The sequence below is a fragment of the Theobroma umbraticum genome, unplaced genomic scaffold (assembly GCF_002168275.2).
Source record: "Theobroma umbraticum cultivar Fairchild unplaced genomic scaffold, ASM216827v3 scaffold_89.0, whole genome shotgun sequence".
Classification (NCBI taxonomy): Eukaryota; Viridiplantae; Streptophyta; class Magnoliopsida; order Malvales; family Malvaceae; genus Theobroma; species Theobroma umbraticum.
The window spans coordinates 621,451-628,456 of NW_018397271.1; positions in this window are offsets into that span (position 1 = coordinate 621,451).

Here is a 7,006-nt window from a genome sequence, read left to right on the forward strand (position 1 = left end):
TTCTTGAAGAATGAATGCTCTTTAGTCACACATAAAGGAAAATGGGTGATCTCTGTGCTAAAAGCCTTTTATTTGTTTAAATGAGAATTTTGATTGCTTATTTATTGAAAGTTTCATTCATTTAGCTTGGCTTCTAAAATTGTTTGCTTTTCTTAATAGAAAACTTTGGTTACCTATGCTTACTTGAATATTAAGTATATAATTCTTTGAGCTTTATTGATAAATCTTGACTATGCAACTTGATTTGTATGATACATGCTATAAGTTGCAAGGAAATATGAATCTAAATATTAAGTATGTACTTATGTTTGATCTTGAATATATCATCATTCTTATTTTGAGAAAATTGTTTTGTCAAGTTTGCTTGATTATGGAAAATTTTTTCTATAAAATTTCCTCATGGTTTGTGAAATTATTTCCATATTGCTTCTTTGAGGAAAAATGATTTTTAAGCATAATTTTGAAACATAAAAGGTTGGATAATGTGACAGCAATATGAGCACACTTGATAACTTACACTCACACTTATTCAAGTAGCCTAAAACAAGGACAACTGAGTTAAAACAAATTGTCCTTGATTTCCTTGTGCCTAACATGAGTCGACCATTTGAACAATCTTGATTTACATTCTAGAACTTGTTTAAATAGTTCAAGATAGTTGTAATGATCTTGAAAGATTTGACTATAATTGGTACTTTTAAAGCAAAATGAGCTTATATGAGAAACATGTTGCCATCTTTTAAGTTTATAATGATTTACAAATTAAACAAGTTTGTTTCATAGAGAAAATTTATGACTTGTTCTTATTGGATGTGCATGCTTGCTTGTAAGCTTGCATGGCCATAAGGGCATTTTTAGCACATGATTGTGAGATATTTGCAAATGACCCTTGACATGCATATACATGATTCATTATGCCTGTTACATATTTCATAAATCAATTAGAACAAAATGAAACAAAATTGAGTGACATTGAGCTCATGCTTTTTCACAAAGCATGTCTAATCTTGAATGTTTCAAGGTAAAAAGTTTGCAAAGAAAGATTAAATCTTTATGAACTGAATTTTTTGCAAAATCTTTTTATTCTCTTTGATTGAAATTGATTTATTGTTTTTGAAGATATAGCATGCTTGAACAAAATTGATTTGATACATGAATTGCATAAATCCCATTTTACTTAAAATTTCTATTATGATTAGTGAAATTGTTTGAAAGGGATTTTTGAAGCATGATCTTGAGTCTGATAATTTGACATTAATGGCATTTTTCAAGAAAAAGAACATATCTATTTGCAATGTTTGACATTCTTGAGATTACAAATGATTTCAATGATATATAACTTGAACAAGTATACCTTGTGTTGAAAATGCCATTATATCTTATTCTTGTTGCAAATGATTTCTTGAATAACCTCAAGGGCATTCTTGTCCATATGTTGGAAAATTGTTGAAAATGATAAATTTGATGCTTATCATGCTTAATCATTGTTTAAATGCTTGTTTTACATGTCATAAATCATAGTCATACATCATGATGTAAATTAAATATGATTGAGCATATTAGAGACATGATTCTTCAAATGAGCATTTCAACTTTTTAGCACTTGTGAACAATGAGCAATAAAAACCATAATTTAAGTTCACACATTTTTCTCGAAGAACCTTTGATCATACATGCCCAAAATGATGTTCTAAACATGGTTGAAATGAAATTTTAAATTGTTCTCACACAAATCCATGTTTTGAGATCAATATACCTTGAAACATTACATGTTTTGCATCTTTTTCTAGCTTTTCAATATGAAGAAATCAAGCATAATTGACCCTTTAACATAGGTAGTTGAATATTGGAGGACAAAATGCAAACAATGCTGCTGAAATGATAAAAAATGGACCCCAGGGATATGTAGTCGACTCTTGAATGCTCTAAAGCCAAAATGGACAAGTTTTGAGTTCCAAAATATCTTATTGCTTTGCTTCTTGTCCATTGCAATATTTTCTTCCCTGAATTTCCTTTTCATAGATGATTCTTGACTCTTAAAAACATGCATTATGAATACTTTCATGATCATTTGGGGCAAGTACATGTTCTTGAAATTGCAAAACTTGCTGAAAAAAGGGAAATCCTTTTTGATTACTTAAATCTATCTATTCCCAAGCATGACACTGATACTGATTCCATAAATCCTCATGTGCTTTGTAATGACCTTTTTCTCAATTGTTACTAGTGTTCGAGACTTATGAGAGAACCCGCCAAATCCTGAACAAGCCTTAGTTGATATTCTTGTTAGTTAGTTTGGACATCTTAATGTATACAAGTCTACTTGAACTTTTATTATACTATTCTACTTGTGACATTCATTAAAGATTTTGCTGACTACTAATGTTACTATCGCTTACTTAAACTGAATAAACAGCAGTAATTAAGAACTAGCAACTAGGTACCAACAACCCAATCTAACAAACTCTAAGATAATTTCAACATCACACTTAGTATTCATTACACAACCTAATGGTTTTAGAAAATACATTTTTGATAAGGTAATAATTTTTATAAGTCTAACTGTTTTACACAACACGACTCCTAGGTAGTGAAGTGACTCAGAGTGGAAGTCTAAGAGATGCCATTACCTATGTTGCAGTGAGTCAAGATATGTTGGGCAATACACTTGAGCTGATCACTTATCTACAAAAGGAAGATAAAGGAGTGAGTCTTACAGACTCAGTGATCATCGGCTTTATGAGCAAGGCATAGATGGGAAATAAGTTAGGGATAGAAGATTTGAATATTAAAACATAAGAGCATATATAAAGAATTGAACTCAAAAGGAAGTTTTATGCCTTACATGCAAAACCAAGAATTTTAATGCCACATAATCCTTTAAAAATAAAGGTATCAAAATTAGTGCAAGTGAAAAATCTCTACCCTTGAAATTATTTAACAACTTAACTAAAATCAATCCAACATAAAATGCGTATGCTCCCATGAAATCAAGCATTACCAAAGCTTTTACACAAGCTCGTAAATCATCTCATTGTCAAGGAATTAAATATAAATCATCATATAAATAAAGGAGCTGTGAAGAAACTCATAATTCTCACCATGCAAAAGAATTCAAGTTTAAAAACCCAAAGTGATATCATTCTCGAGTAGGTAATCACAATAATTAACTCGTGGACCCACTTCCATTTAATAACAATCTAGGAGGTCCTCGTCCATCAGATTCCCACAGCCATGGTAGTCTTGACGATGTTGGCTAACATTGGAGAAATTAGGTTGTCGCAACCACGTATAGCAACTTGTGGCCTAGCCACATCTAATAGCCCGTCAGTGATCCAAAGATTCTCTAGCTATGGCTCACATGTGCACAAGGGTCACACTATCCCGATGTGACATTTAGCCTGCTTTCAAATCCTTCGGTTTGATAAAGTTGTTTAAAATCAAGTTGGATTTTCAAAAGCTTATTTTAAATCCATTTCAAATACCAATCATGGTAACATGATAAAACCCTTTGTAAGACCTTATAATGTAAAACCTTTGCGTGAGGTTTAAATATCAAAATAGAATGGTGAACATATAATTCATTCATAAATGCACGTCACACAAACATATAAGGCACATTTTGACATAAACGTGGTAAAGAGCTTGTTTCTTGATTTTCTAAACCCCTTTACATATATAGGTTATAAATATATTCAAAACAATTTCAAAAGTCATGGTATTCACAAACCTAATATTCTACCAACTCATGCTATCCACAAATTGCATTTAAAGTAAATTGGCATGTTTATTAATCTTATATCGATATATAGTTATGGAAATTTTGAAATAGACACCCCCTACTCAACTTACAATAGTGAGACACTACATCACTATCAGTTCGGGTGCGTGTCTAGCTAATTCTCCTTGTCGATCACCCGTTATCTCCTCCGGTACACCACCACGGCAAACTTTCCTCACTTACACACTTCCTAACAACAATTAAAACTCAATATACTTAATTATACACATGTACGGTAGTACTTCAATCAATGAATCCTTAACCTAATTTCATATTTTCATCAACGTTATTCACAATCATTTAACATGCAATCCACATACTTTCAACCGACCATAGCCAACACAACATAATGTTCTCACATTGCATGCTTACCTTTTGGTTTTAGCTTGAATTCCATATATAGTTCACAATTCCCTCACATCCTTGGTCAGCATTGCTGCCACAAGCATAAGCAATTAATACACATCTCGTTTCTCCTTTTTACTTTTGATTTCAAAATTAAGACACTTACCCATTACTTATATAGCTCAAAATCACCCTGCATTCCAAGATCCACCTACATGCATGCATCCGGTTCTTGAATCCTTGAAGATTCTTTCTACCACAAGCAAAAGCCCACACTGTAATTGGTTCACAAGGCACACATTCAAACAAAATGGTAATTTTTACCTTCCTTACCTTGGATTCTCTAAGCCAAACCACCAATGTCTTCTTTAGCTCCAACAATGATGTGTGTGGAGGAAAAGCCCCTTGGTTTTCTCCATTCCTCTAAATCGAACTTCCCTTTTGCTGTTTCTTTTTTCTTTTTCTTTTTTTCTTTTCTTTCTTTCTGTTTTTCCTTCCAAGCTAATTCTCTCTTTCTTTCCTCAAAGGTTTGATTTTTCCAAACCTTTTCCTCACATTTCATTTCCTTATTTATTCCTTATCTCCCATTGGACTAATTCATCCTCCACTCAAATTTTAGGCACTAATTTCCTAACTTATTCATTGGCTCATAATCTATCCTTATTTAGCTTTTCCATACACCACCTTCACTATTCCATCTTTTGTTCCTTTATTCTTTATATCATGTACCACTTTATTCCTCTAATCACATTTCATGCATCAACTTAATTTTGTATTTTATTTGGTCATTCATTAATCTATTTAAATCACATGCATCCCACATTTTTCTTTCCTCATTGGGCCACCTAATGCACCAATCTCATTACATGCAAATAAACTCAGCCTTATTCTTCCTTTTACTTTACATGGTTGGGGTCCTTCATGTTTCCCACTAACTTTCTCCTTTTTACATGCTATAATTTGCATGTAATAGTAAATTCACATGCATATCTCATTATCCCACATAATCTATTTTTCCTTGGTTAGTTAATTTCCATTCAACTTCAAATATTGAAATTGCACATAAGTCCTCAAACTTTTCCCTATTTACCATTTTCCCATCCAAACTTTTCACCCTTTACAATTTGGACCTTCTATCATTTCTTCAATTCCAATTTTCTTCTATTTTCCTTCCTTTATACTTGTACAAGTAAAATATAAAATTTACACCTCACCAAGGTGTCACCGTAATATTTAAATATATACTTACCTATTTTAGCTTTATTTAATAAAGACAAGTAGGCCCAACTAACGACGTTTTTCTTAAAAATTCTTTCTTACTTCTTCTCCCCCACTTAGACTAGTCATATAGTTATCCTTCATGACTAATTTCAACAATAGATAAAATATTAATATTTTAATATTATTTTATTTCAAAATATTTTTTTCATCCGTCACCGCTCTTTGGAACTTAAATTTATGTCAATTGACCCTTCGTCTTATCAATAAGGTCTTATTGGCTTCTATACGAGGGTACGTGGGGTTACATGCTTATACTGAAAAATCATGTCTTGAGAAATGGAATGTTCATGTGCTTATGTTGAAAAATCTTTACAATGAATCATAAGATCAATCCTTGAAACATGCTTTATGATTGTGCTTAAATGATTGTTTCAAGATTGATTCTTTGATTATACTTATGAAATTAATCATGACGAATATGTTGAACTTCATGAAAATAAATTTTCGTTCATCTATGATATTGATCAAGACACATGCTTACATGATTTTTCATTTTGCTTGACCTTAACGTTTGAAGTCAAAAACTTTACTGGAGTTATGCATTCGAATATGAATCTAATTGTCAAGTTTGATCATGGCACATATTGTGAGTTGACATAGTTGAAATTTATTTTGAATATGCATTTAAATGTTAACTATGTCTTTACTGAGCCTTAACATTTACATGATCTAAAGGTTCTGTGTGCATCCAACTTTAGCTTATAGGTCACCATAAACAACTTGACATTTCAAAAAAAATATGGCCTACAACGTTAGTTAGCAATGAATGCCTAATGTGCTTTGATTAAATATCTCTTTCTTGAATCTTGATAATTGGTATTCATTCATGATTGAATGTTCACTTTGAATATATTCATGAGTTGAGTGTTTTACTTTCAATATTCTATAACAATTGATATCACTCATGAATCATGAATTATTGAGAAATTGCATGTACCTTGAACTTCAATGGTTACATAATTTTTGAATGGGTACATGCCTATATTGAACTCATGCTTGCATTTTGATGAACAAAATTGGAATCATGATTCAGGAAGACAGCCATGTTATTTTTTGTACTCATGTTTGTGCTCACTTGATCATAACTCTCTTACATGATTACAATGAGTGCAAAATACTTTGGTCATGCTTCATTAATAATGATAGGAATTTTGTGAAAGTTATCCTTGAATTTATAATTTCATATATAATTTGGAGAATACATCTTGCAATGCTTGCTTCAAAATGACTTGGATCAATGATCACTTGAGAATAATTTGGAAGAATGCTTACTAACAATGCTTAATGATGATTTTTTTTATTTCTCCTTGAGTTGTTATTTGATTGATATTGAGAATAAATAATGAATGCTTGATGATGATTAATTATTGATAATGCTTGATGCTAATTGAGAATGATGGTTAAAGTCTAATGATACCTTAGACTTGCCTAGGAACTACTTTGCAAACACTTCTTGAAATTTTAGTATTAATGCATATGTTGAACATCTATTCAAATGCCCATATTGTTTTAGTTCCATGAATACTTGAGTATTAGGGAAATAAATTGAATATCCATTTGAATGCTCATTTATTCCAAGCTTATGATTTCACTCCTAAT